Raw genomic sequence first — 18,781 nt, forward strand, 5'->3', positions numbered from 1 at the left:
TAAAACACTATCAAAGAGCCAATTCTATACCATCAGGAACATGCTGCTGGCTCCCCCCAACTATTATCATCATCATTGGTTATCTCTGTCTCCAACACCCACTTCGGCCATCTCTGTTCTTTCTCTAGGTTTAGAGAGGATCCAGATAAGAGCCTATTTTCAGCAAATGCCTACTCCTCTACTGCCCTCCTTCCCATGAATTTCTCCCTCCTCACTGGACCTGTTCAGATTTCTTTGGGGTATTTGAGCATTAAGGCTTGTGTTTGCCATGGTGTCTTTCATCTGACTGTCTTCTACATTTGATCCTTTATGTGGATTAGGAATAAAGGACCTGAATCAAATAGATTGTAATGTAGTTAAATCAAAATAAAATACCAAGAACAGGACAAACAGTAGAGAGACTATTAACTAGGAAAACATACTATAACAAAAATTTCCTAGATTGGTGGCTTAGAATTCTCAGTACATTTTCTCATAGTAATCATGTTATACACAGCATGAAATGTAGTTAAAATAGTATAATTACTGTCCTACTTAGAAAAAATGAAGTCTTGGGAACTAGTTTGAGTACCTTATCATCATTTATAATAATATCTATGGGAAGATACCCTTCTGTTCTTAATCACTATGACCCTTTCCTGCAATGTGAGGCAAGATTAGATTTTACTTGTTTTGGTAGGACAAGAGAATAAATAAATAAGTGCTTTCGCTCATCCCTCAAATATTCATTAAATACTCACCATAGTCAGGTGCCCTGCTAGGTACATACAGAGCCAGTCTTTGCCATTAAGGAGCTCACAGTTGAGAGAGCGACAGATAGATTTTCAGAGTACTGTGTGATGGGGCAGAGTGGTGGTTAAGACATGCAGAGTGAGGACAGTATGATAAATACAGAAAAAAAGACCCTGTGAAATACCATTAAAAGTGCTGATGGGGGAAGAGGAGTCTACCAGGTAAACTGGGATGATCCAAGAGATGTTGAAAGATAGAATAGCATCACAGATGCCAAATAAGAAGAGCACTTCAAGGAGTGAGTAATCATGTTTCATCTATTTAGTCACCTACTTCCTCTCTTTGGAGCCCAGCCCAGACCTCTCCCCTAAACTTAGAGCATTCACCTCCATATGGAAATCTAAAAGTTATCCCATCAAAACAGCCAACAATTAGGGAAACAATTAGGGAAAAAAATCAGACAAGTATAAGATAAGAGATGTTAAAACCCTTATTGATTATACTTGGACCAAAACCTTAAGGCATGGAGAATGTCAAAAAGGCTTCATGGGGAAGATGAGCTATAAGATTTGCCTTAGAGAAACTGGAAAAGGTGAGAAAAGAGTTTTGGAAAGAACAATGTGGAGGTTTCCATCGTGGCTCAGTGAGAACAAACCCAACTAATATCCATGAGGAGGAGGGTTTGATTCCCTGGCCTCACTCAGTGAGTTAAGGATCAGTGTTGCCATGAGCTTCGGTATAGGTCACAGATATGGCTTGGGTCGGGTGTTGCTGTGGCTGTGGCATAGGCCAGCAGCTGTAGCTCCAATTCAACTCGTAGCCTGCAAACTTCCATATGCTGTACCTGTGGCCCAGAAAGAAGGAAAGAAAGAGAGAGAAAGAGAGAAAGAGAGAAAGAGAGAGAGAAAGAAAGAAAGAAAGAAAGAAAGAAAGAAAGAAAGAAAGAAAGAAAGAAAGAAAGAAAGAAAGAAAGAAAGAAAGAAAGAAAGGAAGAAAGGAAGAAAGGGAAGGAGGGAGGGAGGGAGGAAGGAAGAAAGAAAGAAAGAAAGAAAGAAAGGGAAGGAGGGAGGGAGGGAGGAAGGAAGGAAGGAAGGGAAGGAGGGAGGGAGGGAGGAAGGAAGGAAAGAAAGAGAGAGAGAGAAAGAAAGAAAGAAAGAAAGAAAGAAAGAAAGAAAGAAAGAAAGAAAGAAAGAAAGAAAGAAAGAAAGAAAGAAAGAAAGAAAGGAGGGAGGGAGGGAGGAAAGAAGGAAGAAAGAAAAAAAAAAAGAAGAAGGAAAGAAAGAAAGAAAGAAAAGGCAGACTTGGATCCTTGTACAGTTTGTCCATTAACCAAAACTTGATCAGTCAGATGACACATAAATTATTCAGGGCAAGACTTTAAACGGATAAACATTTATTCTGCCTTCCTGAGCATTAATTATCCAGTCTAAGAGAAGACCTTCCCTTATCAGATGCTCAATTGATAGACAATTTCATCAAGCGTGAATTAGACAAACCGCCTAGGACAAAAAATTAGGACAACAGGAATAATTTGATTCCTGTTTGAACCCCTTATTTTTACTTGAAAGTTTAAAATCTAAAGAAGCCTAAGAATCCCCCACGTTCCATGCATTGTTTCATAGGATAACCTGAAAACTAACAAAAACATCATTGAACCAGATGGTTCTTCCCACAAAGGGTCAGAGTCTACATTTTTTAATTGAGAAAATTGAGGTATAGCAGGTGCTGCTGACATTTCAAGCAGTAAGCATCTTGCTTCTTTGCAAATGCACTTAATAGGTAGAGAATTAAAAGAGAAGTGGATCTCAAAACTTCCTGTTAGCAGATGTTCAGCAAATCTTTTCTAATGTGAGGGATTCCAGTGTTAACTTTTTAATTTGGTTTAATTGCTTCTCGGAGGTTCATATTAATAACATTTTATGTGATGAGAAGTCATGGAAAACTTCATAGAAAAAAAATTATTTTCAATCAACGGGTTCTTGATTTAGTCTATTCTAGAAGAAAAGGTCTATATAATCTGCCCACCAGTATCCTTGCTCAAGGGTCTGTGATCTTATACACCTTGGAGGTTGCCTTGGAAACTTGGCTAAAATTGCTTGATTTCCTCTGGAAATCTGTGAAGAAGCTGTCTGGAATATTCAATCTCTCTTCCCTGGGTATAATTCAGGAGGCGATGACTTCTGGTTTGAGTGTCAAAGAGTTAAGTTTTTCAAAAGCATTTAGATAAATCCTTTTTAATTATAATTTTATTATTATCATTGATTTACAATGTTGTGCCAATTTCTACTGTAAAGGAAAGTGACCCAGTCATACATAAATATACATACTTATTCTCATACTATCTTCCATCATGTCCTATTCCAAAAGATTGGATATAGTTCCCTGTTCTATACAGCAGGATCTCATTGCTTATCCATTCTAAATGTAATAGTTTGCGTCTACCAACCCCAAACTCCCAGTCCATCCCATGACACTCCCTTGACACTAAATTGACATTTCTATGAAAGATCAGATTCTCTATTACTATCAATCACTATATCTAAATGCATATCTTCTGAAAACTCTAATTCATAATATGTGACAGTTGATACCTGGGATCCATAATTCAAACACCTCCCTGGGTGACCCTCATACCTACTAAACTTTGAGAACCCCTCATAGACAGCTCATGAGAGTAAGTACCATAGAGAAGCCCCCTGCTGTCCTCCTTTTGATGAGAAGAGTAGCCGTTGATGTAACAATTTCTAATACCAGCGTCTGAGTCAGACAGATGCATTATGTTTATGAATCCACAGAATAAAAGAAAGAAGAATGTATGAAAAGGAGTAAGAGAAACATGCAGCATTTAAATCCTCCAAACGACCTTGAGAAAGTCAAGGAATCTTAAGCACTAAGAGTCAGGGCAGGAGTGACTCAGCTTGCACAGGCACATTTCTAAAGGGCAGGAGAAGAGGGAAGATTTGCAGCACAAGGGACCTGCTCTAGGTCCTTCTGGACATGATGTTGTTGTAGCCTTTACCCTCTTCCTTTGACATCACTGATCTTGATCAAGGATCAAATGGCCACAGGTGAAAGAGTACATGTCCTGGTGCCTATGGACTGAACCTGAAGAACTCATTGTCCCTGCCCTCTGTTCCACTCTACGCTTGTCCTCCTTGCCATTTCCCAGTGAGGTTTTCTGCAAATATGCTTTAAACTATTTATCTTCTGAGGGTTTTTTTTTTTTTTTTTTTTTGCTCCTCTTTATGACAATTATAGTTTCTCTAATTAAGAGGGAAAGTAATTTGATAAATTATTTCACATAAAGTATTAGGAATTTGATGTTCTGATGTCTCTCAAAGACATTCCATTTCAAAGAGATTGACCTGAAAAGCTATTAAGGCATTTTAGCACCGTGCAGGCTGGAAAGGAAATTTGGAGCTTCCAAAGAGAAGGTTTTCAAGTCATAATCAACACTGAACATACAAGGCAGAATCTCCTAGAAGGAGAACCCACAGGTTGGCTTTAGGGAATCTATGCACTCTATGAAACTGTATACAACATTTGCAATTTATATGCTTTGTTTCTGTCCATGGATATCATCAAATTCTCATAAACCACGGACTTAAATGTTCCTAAAAACCTCTTCCTAGGAACACTTTGACCTCTGTATATATTTTACAACTTTAATCTTCTTTTATCATCCATCTCCATAGCTTGATCCTTTCAATTCTAGGTAAAAAATAACACTCCTTTTCTACCTTCTTATCCGGCTACTTTTTCCTCTCTTTCTGCTTTCTACCTTCTTTAATAATTTCTCCCCTTTGCCTTTTCTAACTCCCTCTTCAATGTCCCTCTCTCTTGCCTTTCATGTGACTTCCAAGTTTCTTTTCTCTCAAAGCTAAAGAGAGTGCTACTTCCCCATTTAAAATATTTCACCTAAGTCTCAGTCCCTCTCCTCCCTTCTAATTTACATAGATCTCTCCCCACCCTTCCCCTCCAGCAAGTGCCTGGAAAGCCACACAGTGTGAGTCACTGTGATATTAATAATGTCCTTTGTGTAGGAAGGTGACATCACTAACCCATCATCAGTGGGGCATGTGCCCTTGAGCAATCCCTTTATAGTAGGAACAGTGGGCATTGATGTCTTCCCACCCCCTTGCTCAGTGCCCCTAAGAATAATTTCAAGAATTTTCTAAGCTGAGATTTAGGGTATAGAATTGGACCCAGAATAGAAAGACAGTATTAAAAAAAAAAAAAAAAAAAAAAGAGTGTACATACACATGATGACTGGGTCACTTTGCTGTACAAGAAAAATTGAAGGAACATTGCAAATCAACTATACTTTAATAAAATTTTTTTTAATTTTTTAAAAAAGAAAGAAGCCAACTTACTGTCTCCTGAGGTTTTGATCCAGGACAAGAAGAGTCATTGGAGGCCCATACTCAAAACTCAAGTCAGAGCATTTTAACTGAAATTGTTTTTGTGTATGGTTAGTTTCGATTATTATTCTCTAATTTGAAAATTTTTAGTTGCTTTTCAATGATAGAGTCCTCAATGGTGAAGTTGCCAGTTAGTAAGCATGGGAATGTTACACAATCTTGAATCCTCCCAACAGTCCTCAGGAAACTGAAATTCACTGAGATTAAGTCATTTATAAAAGCCACTGAGCTGGTAAGTATTCAATCCTGGACAGAATCTCTTTTTCTTTCTATTACATCCTATGCCCACATGTGTTACAGATTCAGTTCCTCTCTTCTTGGATGTTAACAGGATGAACTTCAATTATGGCAAAGAGCCCATTGGCAGCTTACAGGACTGAAAGGTCCTCCTTTGGCCGACCTTCCTTTTCACAGTCACTTTTCTACAACAGTTCTGAGACTCTCAGTCACTGGAGATCTGACAGCTAATGCCTGTCTTCAGAGTTCTATACATACACTTTTATAACATGCTATCTTATCCCTAGCACAGAAATAGGATTCTTTTTTTTTTTTTCCTGCCTTTACTGGGCACTTATCTGCTCTAGTTACTTTGATCAGCTGGCGCAGGAAGCAGTGTAAACTACCTAGAAACAGTTTGTTTCCTTTCTATCATGCCTGGAGCGTGATCCTTTTGCTTTTTTCCTTCAGTGTGCAGAAGTTCCAGGGCCAGGGATAGAACCTGAGCCACAACAGTAACCAGAGCCAAAGCAGTGATAATGCCAGATCCTTAACCTGATGAACCAAAGGGGAACTCCAGAGTGAACTTTTCGTGAGTGGAGCCAGCTACACTATTTTTGTGCTCCAAGGTCAAGTGAAGGCTAGTAAATATCAGTCTTGTACTATGCTCTGGTCACATTTCATATGTGCTTTCCTTCCCTATTTAGATTATAAGCAGGATAGACATTGTCTCTGTGTTGATAATGATGACAATGTCTTCAATGACAATAATAATAATAGAGAACATAATATTAGCTACTTATGATATACCAGGAAATACAGGATGTGATTGCTGAAATGAGATTCCAGGAGAGGTCTACTGACTTCAGACACCATACATTTACTCACGACTCTATATTGTTTCCAAAATTCTGATGGGGAAATTTAGGAAGAGAAAGGAGCCCCTTCTAAAAGTATATAAGTTTCTCAGGTTTGAAGATTAGCGAGAATTCTCAATGAATTCTACAAACATTTGTTACATGCCTCCTACATCTGAGCCTTTCTACTAAATGATGAGAAAATTCAGAGATAAGTAAAAAATTTAAATCTAGGTTAGAGACAGACTGCAAAGAAAAATACTTCTGAGATTAATTGGGGCAGGGAAGGGGCAAAGATGCAAAAGGTGATAAGAGCCCAGAGGGAAAAAAGATTAAATCTGACTAAGAGAATCTGTACTAGGATTTTTGTGGAGGCTGGCATCAAGTTGGTCCTGAAAAGGTTAAAAAAGAGATTCCTGTACATGGAGAAAAGGAAGGATTTTCCCACTGAAGGATCCACCAAAAAACTAATAATCACAGGTACCATTGTTGGATACATGCTATATACACAACACTGTTCACAATACATTTACATTTATTGATTATTAAACTCTGAACACAATATCAAGAATGAGTTGTTACTATCTCCATTTCATACATCAGAAAAGTAAGGTTCTTGGAGGCTGAGTTGCTTGGCTAAGTGCAGGCAGCTAAGGCATCTCTCTCTCAAAACCTTGTGATTTCCCACTACTCAATTTTATCTTCACATCACATTTGTGTTGTATTTCTGAGATGGGGATGTCACCCTTTTATAAGAGCCACATTAATCTATCTATTAGTTTTTTGCTGCTTAGTTAAATAAAGTGTTCTTCATGATCCAGAAAAAGACACAGAAGCAAGAAGCACCTTAGCCTTAGTCAAGACATAATGATAAAATAATAGTATTGTGTGTCCTTATTATTATTATGTTTTCTAATACATATTGAGCTTTTATTATCTACCAGGTATTGTTCTGAGTACTTTATGGAGATTAGTGAAGTGACCAGCTTACAGAGATGAGGGCGTCAATATATATCTACAAATCTAGATTAAGGACAAAGCTTATGTCTCATTTACTTTGTGCAGATTTTAGGGAGCTGGAGGTCAGAGGAAGAACATTTTCTTTGAAATCTATTTTATTTAAATTATATCCAAACTTTACTCTTTTCCAGCTACCTCCTTCCCTGACACCCCTATTCCTTTTAATGAAAATTCCAACTCTGTCTACCTCTGAATCTAGTTTATTAGCGTTCCTGAGCAAATGGATTCCATTGCAATTCAGACAAGGCTCTGCTGACTGAGGATTCCCAAGGTTCCTAAGTCCCCTCTGGTGTAAAGGTCAGTGACGTGGATTGCATAGAATGGCTGCCAGGCTGGCTTAGAACACATTTGGATGCTTAAAATACCAGTGCAGTCAAAGGCTGGCCTGCCAGATGAATGCTGACTGGCAGGAAGAACATACATTCCAGAGAAAGCTCTGCCTCTCTTTAACCCCCAGCTCCCATCTGGAATTCACCTCAGAGTTTGGAGTAAATAGCCAAGAGCTTCAAAAGCTTTATGCACTGCAAGGAAAAAAAAAAAAAAAAAAAAAGGAAAGGAAGAGAGCTGAGGATGCACGCTCTTCTCTCTGAAACTTCAGCCTGGCTGGAGAAAACCCACAACCCTGCTCACTGGTGTCGCTTTAAATAGGTGGTCACTAACCTACATGAGGCTCTTTGTAATGCCGTTGCATCCTATTATCCTTAGTTCATTCAGTCTTCCTCTCTCCTAGACAAGAATTCCACAGCTTCTCCTCCCACTTTTAATCTCCAACAATCCTTCTCCTTCTCAACTGATGACATGGCTTCTTATTTCCTACAGAAGTTAGAAATTATCAGAAAAGAACTCCCACTTGCTCCCGCCCACCAATCTACTGGAAGTTCTTACTAGGAAGTGTCTTACCTCCTGTTGCCATGTATGAACTATCCATGGTCCTGGCTGAGATTAACACTTATATTGTGTTCTCAGGCCCATCCTCTGGCACCTTCTCAAGGATTTTGCCTCCTTCAATGTTTCATCGCTTTCTCACATAATAAATTTTCTTATCTTCATACAAACACACTGTTGCCTACCTCACTTTGAGCCCGTCTCTCAACCTCATTTCTGCCTTCAGCTACTCCCTGGTTCTCTGCTCCCTTTCATAGCGACAGTCAACAGGAGTCATCTCTATGCAGTGTCTTCCCTTCCAGTCTTCTTGTTCTCTCTTGAACTCACACCAATCAGTCTTTCCTTCCCAGCATGCCTTAAAAACTGCTTGCTAAGAACTTCAATTCCTTACACACACACACACACACACAGCTAATCCTGGGGTTAATTCTCTTAATTTATCCACTAGACTAACAGCAGCATTTGACCCTAAGGATCATGGTTTCCTTCCTGAAATATTTTTTTCTTGAATATCGTTTTTGGTTCTTTATGTTCTTCATTCACTGCTCCACCTCAATCTCCTGCATTGTTTCCTACCTATATCTTCAGCATCCAAATGTACACCAGGCCAGAGCTTAGCCTTCAGAAACCTTCAGCATCTATACTCATTCCACTGGTGATCTCCTCCAGTCGCACATAATTAAATACCATGTCTGTACTGATGATTCTCTATTTCATAACTCTAACCTAATCTCTCCTTTGAACACCATCTTTATGACTACAACTGCCACTTAATATTTAATAGGCTTTTCAACTTTATCATTCCAAAAAAATAAACTTAATTTTCAACTTAATTTTTCATCCCATTCCCAAGCCTACTTCTCCTGTAGTCTTTCCCACTTCAATAAATGGTGGTAACTCCATTTGGCAGTTGCTCAGGCCAAAATCTTAAAGCAATCCTTGGCTCCTCCTTTCATCCCTCATATCAACAAACAGTCAATTCTTCTCTCAATTTGTAGCCAGAATCTAACCACATCTCACTACTCCCACTGTTACCACCTTGGTTCCATCCAAAATTATCTCTTTCCTGCACTATTGCAAAACTGTTTGATGAATCTTCTCTCTACCATCCTTTTTTTTTTTCAAATTTTTTGTTTATTAATGAATTTATTACATTTATCCTTGTTCACTTACAATCTATTCTCTAATTAGCAGAGTGACCTTCTAAAACATGTCAGGTTGTGTATGTCACTCCTCTGCTCAAAAACCTCCATGCTTCTCATGTCACTCAGTAAAATCCAAAGTCCTTCCTGTTTTCTGTGGGACTGCAGGATAGTCGGAATCTGTTTGTTTTTTTCCTGGGTGATAGCTCAATTTGAAAGAGTAGAACTGACTGGTATTCTCCCAGTTGTTCAAGTCAAAACCTTGAAATTGCTCCTGACTCCTTTTTTCTCACACTCGATCTCCATCTCATCTGCAAATTCGATTAACTCTGCCTTGAAAATATTTCCAGAATCTGACCATTTTTCACTATTTATATTGCTACCATATTGGTATTTAAGCCACCATTATATCTAATAAATACTATTTTACTAGCATTCTAACTGGCCTTTCTGCCCTCGCACTTACACCTTTCAGAGTGACCTTAATAAAGTATAAGTAACGTGATGTCATTATTCTGTTCATAACTCTCCAAAGGCTTCCAACTTTAGGGGAAAAAAAAAAACTAAGCTCAAGTGACGTGTAGACTTAGTGATACAGAGATAAACATGATACGAGGAATTTCAAGGAAGTAGTGAGAATAGAAAGCTTATGAGTTGAAGAGTTAATTAGAGGTGATAAAATGGAAACATTCAGAATAAACTGCTATTTCAAGAAATGAGGCTGTGAACAGAAGGAAAATAAAACAGGGGAGTAGAGGCAGGTGGCTAAGGCTTGAGTGGGAATAATTCCATTAGATATAATAGATGTAAGCATATTTTCATATTAAAGATAGTTACTAGAAAGAAAGAGGTAAGCTATAATAGAAAGTTTTAGAGTATAGAGGAAGCAGAAGGGTATAGAACCTGGAGGTTCAGTTGAAAGAGACAGCTTCTGATAGGAGGGAGAACACACATGGTAATGAGGCAGAAAACAAAGAAAGGATTGGTTCAAGACAGGCAAGCTTACTGCAGGCAGGAGTAGAAATCGAAGGTAATAAACTGACCCATGTGATTTGAAAGTTTCACAAATATTGATCATACTCATTGAGAAAGCTAATATTTTTAAAATCAATTTCAAATTCTTAGCAAATAAGTATATTACATTAAAACAGAATTCAATTCTGGATGAATTTTCTTTAAAAAAAAAACAGTTTTCAGTATTGGAGCTCTGGAGCACATATTCTTTTTTTTTTATATATAGAAGATTTTTATTTATTTTCCATTATAGCTGGTTTACAGTGTTCTGTCAATTTTCTACTGTACAGCATGGTGACCCAGTTACATACATGTACACGTTCTTTTTTCTTACATTATCTTTCTCCATCATAAGTGACTAGACATAGTTCCCAGTGCTACACGGCTCTTTCATATTGAGTGAAATAAGTCAGAAAGAGAAAGACAAACATCATATAGAGCACATATCTAAATTGATGTCACATTTCTATTATAATGAAGAATATCAAAGTTTCCAAAATGGTGGTTTGCAAAACCCAAAAGTTCAACAATAGATACCAGTGAGTTAAATTCTTTTTTCGGTCACACTCACAGCACACAGAAGTTCTAAGGCAGGGGATCAAACCCATGCCACAGCAGTAGCCAAAGCCATAGCAGAGACAATGCCAGATCCTTAACCTGCCAAACCACAAGGGAACTCCTCAGTTGACAATTAAGAAAGCACAAGAGATCACATAATATAATCACAAGATAGTAGATGTTCAAAAATATATTTTAACAGAATTCTCTGGATAATAAAATGGCACACAAGTACTGTATCTATGCCACAAATTTCCTGGGACAATTCTTCTGTCCCTCTTTAAAATGAAAATAGAAATTTTTGTTCAGACCTTGACTTACAACAATGCTTAATTTATTTCTATTTCAACTCTGGATACTTAGTTTAGGAATGTAAGTCCTTTTCCTTTTTTTTTTTTTTTTAGGTCTGCACCTGAGGCATATGGAGTTTCCCAGGCTAGGGGTCGAATTGGAGCTGCAGCTGCCAGCCTAAATCATAGCCACAGAAATGTAGATCCTAGCTGCGGCTGCAAACTACACCAAAGTTCACAGCAACATCAGATCCTTAACCCTCTGAGCAAGACCAGGGATAGAACTCAACGTCCTCATGGATACTGGTCAGGTTCATCACTGCTGAGCTGCCATAGGAACTCCAGGATTGAAGTCTTAACTCTGTTTTTTGGCAATGACTTGCAAAGGAGAAATATAAGATGCTTCTTTTCCCACGTTCTAAGGTCTATTTCACATTCTACCTCTTTCACAGGCTCTTCTGGGAGGTGGGATGCTGACAAATGTGTAACAGCCAGCTCTCTAGATGAGTGGGCAGAGGATGCCAATTTTCGTGGTATAAATACTCCTACCCTGGTCAATTTCAAACTGCCAATGACTTAACAACCAGTTCATAATATTGTGTATTTAACAATTAGCTCTTGAGAGGAGGTTGGGGCCAGCTCAACAGTATCACTGCTTCTAGGCAACATTAGTCCAGGGATCTCTTGTTTATCTGAGCTCTGATGCAGTCATGGCCTGACCCTATCCTGCAGCAATCCTCCCTCCACATTTAACAGGCACCACCTTAGACTCTGATAGGGTTTAAACTGACTTGAGTCCCATGCTCCCATAAAACTTCAAGATTAATGAATTCTTCCATTCTTTTGTTCTCAGAAATCCATGACCCTTTTGGATTCTAAAATCAATTGGACCACAATCTCTTCTAATATTCTGAATATTATGAAATAAGACCCTTCCTTGAGACTCTCACTTTTCTTCCCCTATAATGCCAAGTCCCCTTCCATCATTTTCTTTTAGACATTACTTATTAATGAATGTTCTTCCCATTGCAGGAATTAAACCATCCCCCTAACTGTCTGCTGTATTTTGTCTTTTGGCACTCTTTGATTTACTAATATCTTGAAACTTCCCCCCAACTCCCAGTTGGATTATACTATGAGAGCAGTTAACCATCTATCTCTTGGGGAGCCCCTCAGGAGCAACAAAACTCATGCCCCTCCACACCAGCTCCCAGCTGTGTTTTGATGTCCCCCATTGAGGCATGCCTGCAGCATTGCTTGTTTTGATGAAAGAGAGGTCTCCAGATGGGAGAGTAGGAGCAGCTCAGAGCCTGAACTGAAACCCATAGACACAGACCCTGTTTTCCATGTACTAGAAGCTCTCCATCACTTTAGAGCAATTTCACTAGACTGCAATCACAGTGGTAACTGTGGTGTGGTAGTGGTGGGTAAATGAAGACTTGCTACTTTCTTCTCTTCCCAATACCTCTCCTATAATAAAGGTACAAGCGCAGATCCTAAGGCAATATTTAGATTTACTACCAGCGGGTCAGGCCCTGGTATCACCTTTGCCAAAGAGCAACCCCTCCTTTGCCCTACCAGTATTCTGCCCTGCAAGCTCAATAAAAATGCAAGATCTCCGACCCCAGATATACCAAATGGGAACCTGCATTTTAACAACACCCCAGATGATTTATTTGCACATCAATATTTGAGGGGGTAGCTGTTGTAGAGTTTGCAGAGGAAATTCTGTGTGCAGAGGAGGGACTCCTAAATCACTTTGAGGGGTCTCAAGGCCAGTTCCCCTCAGGAAGTGACATCCATCCCTAGTTGCCTGCAATTTCAACAGGGACAGAATGAGTGCACAGGGCCTGCTAGCCATTCTCTGCTTCCTTCCCTTTTCCCCTTGCCCTTCTGCTCTCTAGAGCCAAGTTCCACTCGCTGGATCCATGCCTGGTACTCTCAGGAGATCCTCACACCATCCCGGTGAGGAGAAAACCCCTTTGGCTCAGTGATTTCCCCATTCTTAGAATGGCTTCCACGCCTGGTAGAGAGCAAGGGCTTCTTTTGGAAGGATTTTTTTTCCCCACACCTCGCTTGGATGGAGGGATGACTGATAACTTGATGAACTGTACACTGAACTCTGACTTTTAGGTATTAAATATAGACTACCCACATGCTGGGAGAGCTAAATTTAGCAAAGCTGGCATGGGAGGGGCTGGGGGCGGGGGATCTCCCAGGACTGGATGGAAACAGCTCTGAGTGATGCCCCAGCAGCTGCTGCAGCCCAGGATTAATTTATTATTCCTGTCAGGGAAGGAGGTGCACTGGAAATTTTATCCTAGGTTCGTTCATTTGTAAGAGGCATTCACAGAGTCATTTTTCAGTTGTTTTTTTTTTTTTAACAATAACAACAACAAGTGCAGATTGAGGAGGCTTCTGTATGCCTCCATCTGATTTGTTTTCTTCCATTTAGGTTACAGTCAGGTGCTATCCTCAGGCTGAGTTCTCATCTCCTGGTGGGTTATTTCTAATTATGTCGCAGGCTGCCCCAGATCTTCTTTGTTTAGTTAGATAAGAAGCCTCTAATTATTTAGATTGAAGGTCAGAAGGAGAGTGAATCTCTAATGCTGCCAAATTGCAATGCCCCGATGTGCCCTTTCTGGTGAAAAATCCCCATGGTCTGGCATACTTCAGGGAAAGCCACTTAGCTGTTCATCTTTGTTTAGGTTGGGGTGAGGAGAGAATGAAACAAGATCCTTTGGTCCTCACCTCTCTTCCAGTAGTGTGAGAAGAGAACATTAGTGCGGCACTTAGAGGCTCCGGGCAGAAAGTAGACAGTCAATACAGGGTGGCATCCGTTCAGGACACAAAATGTGTCTCTTGGCTCTCTACTCCCCACCCTACCTCCACCCCAATTGGCCACCTGTAGATGGAGAAGCCACAATAAACATCCATTTGCCATTTCTCCTTCATTAACATGAATCCATATGCCTCTCCTATAGTAAGACAGAGATAACCTATCTGTCTGTTGATTGCCATCTTTGGGTAGTAGCAACTGAAAATACATTCTGAACAACCTCTCCAATCACTTTCCATTAATTAGACTTAGACTTGTGGCCTGAGGAAAAGAAAGAGGAAGAGAAACCATTTCCTTGACTATGGATGAGTAGGTCATATACAATTGACTCCACTGTGTTTTCTTTCACTTCTCCCTGAGAGCCGCTGGGACAGGTGGACCATATCACCAAGTGTCACAAACCAAGAGCCACTTACTCTATGCCATTTCTTTCTCACTTTTCTCTTCCCAGTGCTGATTCTGAGGAACTGGCTAATCTCACCTCTAAAAAAGGGATATGAGACTGAGTCTGGCCTACTGATTGTCTACATGACTCCATGCCCAGCAGTTTGGGGACAACACAAGTGATTATAATTTAGGGGGATCCCAGACCATGCTTTGAGAGACATGGCTGACTCCCTTGGAAGTAAGAGCAAACTCAGCATTGAGTTCTTTGGGAAAACTTTCCAAGGAGTCTTTTTGTTTTGTTTTGTTTTTTAGGGCCACCCCTGAGGCATATGGAAGTTCCCAGGCTAGGGGTTGAATCAGAACTGCAGCTGCTGACCTATGCCACAGCCATAGTAACTCCTGATCCAAGACTCATCTGCTACCTACACCACAGCTCACAGCAACACTGGATAATTAACCCACTGAGCAAGGCCAGGAATTGACCCTTCATCCTCATGGATACTGGTCAGGTTCGTTACTACTGAGCCACAATGGGAACTCCCTCCAAGGAGTCTTAATTGTGCTAATTCTCAGCAAATTTAGTAGCCCATGATTAGCTGGAAAAAACTCTCCTACTTCATGGAGACTGAATGTGTTAATACAAGTAGGGTTCATGAATTTAAGACAGTGCTGGAGGAGCCAAGAAGTCAGAGAAAAGGACTATCCTACTTTTCGTCCCAGTGGTTTAGCCTTGATCAAACCACAGGGGCCTACAGCCTCCCATTCTCCTCCCCCACCCCAACTTCAGGTTTTCTATCCCACTCTCTTGGAGACCTGTGGCATAACTTCTCGCTCAAGACTGCGTTGCCTCTGAAACGGGAGTTTTCAAGCCATAGAATCTTTTTGAGAAGTCTGTTGGCAAAAAGTCCCCTCTGCAGTTAGTGATCCTGGTAAGAGTTCTCGCCTCTAAACTCTCACATCTGAAGAAGGATGGTCCTAGGAACCCAAGGTGTTTGATAAAGTAATGTTACAAATATAGATCCAATGTATACGGTCCATTAACAAGTGTAAATCCTTCTCACAAATAAATATCCCCTCTTTATTTTCTCAGAAATTCCCATTGTGGCTCAGTGGTAGCAAGTCCAACTGGTATCCATGAGGATGTGGGTTCAATCCTTGGCTTTGTTCAGCAGATTAAGGAACTGGCCTTGCCCTAGGCTGCAGCATAGGTTGCAGATGGAGCTCAAGTACTGCATGGCTGTGGTTGTGATGTGGGCCAGCAGCTGCAAGCTCCAATTCAACTCCTAGCCTGGGTATTTCTATATGACGCAGGGGCAGCCCCAAAAAGCAAAAAAAAAAAAAAAAAAAAAAAATTTAAATTTAAAAAAAAGATATTTTCTCTTTTGATTTATCTGTAATTACTAGGGACTTTACTAGGTGCATTTTTTCAGTGACAATCTGAACATCAGGTAGCAGGCTCTATAGGGTGTACATCTTCAGCTGTTTTCATAAACTAGGCAATTTTACAGCTCTACAGAAATTGAAGCCAACCTGTAAAAAACTGAGAGTAAAGAAAATTATCTGGTCTATAGAAATGCAAATGAATTTTGTTGGTAGAGATTTGATTAATTTCCAAAAAGTTCATCCCAAGTATTATATTTTATGGCATTATAAGCTTAACCAGTTTTGTATCTACTACAGAATTCATCTCAGCATTCCTGATCCTGTGTGTTTGTGCGTGTGTTCTTCAAATTTTCCTTCAAACAGATTTTAGCATCTTACTCATCCTCTAATTAATTAATGGGTTAAATAAATGTTTGAAATTTATTCATTATATATATGTATATGAGTCATGATTTTTACCTTTTTGAAAATTGTACTTTAGCATGTCTTTTGTATTTAATGTTAAGAGCTATTATATCATATTAATAGTCACTCCCTATATCAACTTTGGTATCCATTTTCTTAAAAGGAAAGTAGCAAAGAATAAGAAATTATCTACGCATATCCGACTTAATTATGTTGTTCAGAGTGTTAGTACAGAAAGGCGTTTCTGTTGTTTCCTAACTTGTCATAAGAGACAATTATGTGTACTCATATTTATTTTCCAGGTACTTTTATGTAAGGTTTCTAATTTATACCTCACAACAACCTTGTGATGAAATTATTGTTATCACCATTATTATATAAAACACTTAGTCTTTATTAGCCACTATTTTAAGCTATATTCATATATTAACATATTTAATCACCATAGCAACCCTGTGAGGTAGATGCTATTATTGTCCCCATATTCCAGATGAAGAAACTGAGGCACTGGGAGGTTCAGCAACTTACCTAAGACCACAGTTACTAAGTAGTGGACTGTGTATTCAAGCCTAGGCAGTTTAACTTCAGAATCTGTGCTCTTAACCACTTTTTACTTAAGCCCCACTTAACAGATAAGTAAACTGACAGTGAAGGTACTTGCCTAAAAACACAAAGCAAGTAAATGACAGTGCCAAGATCTTTGCCCAGGTCTGATTTTAAAGGCCAGCTTTCTCCAGGAGGGCAAAAATAGAGTGAATACTGAAGTTGAATAGAAGCTGAAATGTACCTATAGATCTGCCCTATTGACAAGTTGATGAGTTTTTGCAGAAATATACAAAACAACCACACCTTGGTGGTCCAAAGCAGAAAATCAGCTAGTGGGAAAGAGGTGTTAGGTATTTGAACCTATAGAAAACAAACAAACAGACAAAAACATGTAGCACCTTGTACCTCCCTCACAGATTTCAGGTACCATGTTCAACTGTATGCTTTATTTATTTAGCCCTCCTCTGTTTCTTATCATCATCCTTTAAGACCCAGAGCACAGGAAAATGCCCTGAAAAGCCTTGCCTGGTACCTTGTACAGACTAAACTCAAATTTTCTGGGACTGCAAACACCTGACTGATGAAACATGGAGGTGCCTACTCCCCCGAGATGCTATTGGGTAATCCCAAACATGATGACTCCAGCAAAGCTTCTGCTAGTAAGGAGGAGCTAGGTGGGCGGCTATGCGCCACAGTTTAAGAGAGTCAAAGATGGGGAGGAATCAGGCTGAGATCACTGGGAAGAAAGAATCTTGTGGCTTTAACTCCTCCTCCTACAAAGCTGCTCCTAGGCCTCTGGCCTTTCCCCCTCCTTCTTTCTCCCTCACTGCCCGCCCCTACCTATTGTCACAAACAAGCCCCAATAAGGCAGCTTTCCCACCTTCTCCAGCCCACCCGCCCTGAGCATTGCCAAATTAGGGCTTTGCATCCCAGCACCACCACTAGAAGCTCGTAAACACTCCTCCGCCCCTGAAGCTGTCTCCGCATTGCAGCAGTACCGTCCTGCCGCACCTCCACGCGCAGCTTTCAGAGCTGGTTTCTGCACTGCGGGGCCTGCCTCGCCAAATCTCCCTGCCCCCGCCTGTCTTCACGTTCTCCACTCTGCGCTGCCGCCTGCAGCTTACATAAGGCCCGCGCACACATGCAGTGAATTCATCTTCTCCTTTAAGGAGGCTCCAGGCAGCAAGGCAAGCGAAATGCTACTAGAGGTCCTCCCCACACCCTTCCCCCGACCCCAGCTGTCAAATAGTCACGCCCTAAAACAAATCCAGCAGCAACAAATACCCTGTGACAAGTCGGAAAGGCGGCCAGATCTAAGCCTGCACAGAGAACTCCGTCCTAAGAAATTAAGAACACGTGGGAAGGGGGCACCTGAGCAAGTGCTTTAACCTCTCTGCTAGCGCCAACGCTTCATCTAATCTGCTGGGACAACCTGCCAGCCACAGTGAGCCGGCTAAAGCCAGCCAAAGTCATCAGACCTACTTTGCCAAGAGAAATGAAGGACAAACTGATTTGTGCTGAATCTTCCCAATTACTACCTAGACTGATTGACAATGTAGGTAATTGCTCCCTGCTTGGCTTGATTAGAATGTTCTATTCTGAAAACATTAAAAAAAATTTTCCCTGGGGCCATGGATAGTCCTAATTTCCTGCTGGCAAGAGCCAGTAGCACCAACATCTCCTCATCTCATCTCCAACAAGCCACAGCTACTCTCTTCTACTCCTAGGAGTCCCTCAAGTCTCACACCAGGAAGCCCAGGACCTAAAAAAGCCTGTCCTCTACCTTCACAGGGACTCTCCTTGTCCCATAGAGTGAAAGGCCATCAAGCCCAGTTCACCAATCCATCTGCTGTGGTTAGAGGTAGACAGAGCCATAGAATATCTTTCTCGTGAGAACAAAGCATTTTGCAGGGTGTGATTTATCACCCTCAGAAGCAGGAAGAGGGAACTCCTTCCCATCAACATCATCTTGCCTGAGCTGGGCAATCCATGAAAGCCCCCTCTCCCTCTGTCCCCAATTATCACATGGGACTCCTATTGGCTATTAACAACTGTGCTCACAGGATCAACTTTGCAAAAATTAGTC

At 40.4% G+C, this 18,781-nt stretch overlaps 1 protein-coding gene across 8 annotated transcripts in view; it reads right to left on the reverse strand.

Moving 5' to 3' along the window:
• The window catches only part of LOC106510102 (uncharacterized), a 94,893-nt gene extending 77,000 nt beyond the window's left edge, over positions 1-17,893 (reverse strand). For 7 of the 8 annotated variants that reach the window (XR_014843111.1, XR_014843110.1, XR_002343354.2 and 4 more), the window contains exon 1: positions 17,707-17,893. The gene's annotated coding sequence lies outside the window, so the exon portion shown is untranslated. Of the gene's footprint in view, positions 1-13,886; positions 14,041-17,706 lie in introns of all 8 variants that reach the window. The other variant, XR_014843113.1, reaches the window with a different exon arrangement.
• Positions 17,894-18,781: the final 888 nt, after the last annotated feature.

The sequence above is a fragment of the Sus scrofa genome, chromosome 4 (genome assembly GCF_054392235.1).
Source record: "Sus scrofa isolate SSC_HxYL_T2T_F1_AM1 chromosome 4, Sscrofa_HxYL_maternal_Yorkshire_Landrace_v2.0, whole genome shotgun sequence".
NCBI lineage: Eukaryota > Metazoa > Chordata > Mammalia > Artiodactyla > Suidae > Sus > Sus scrofa.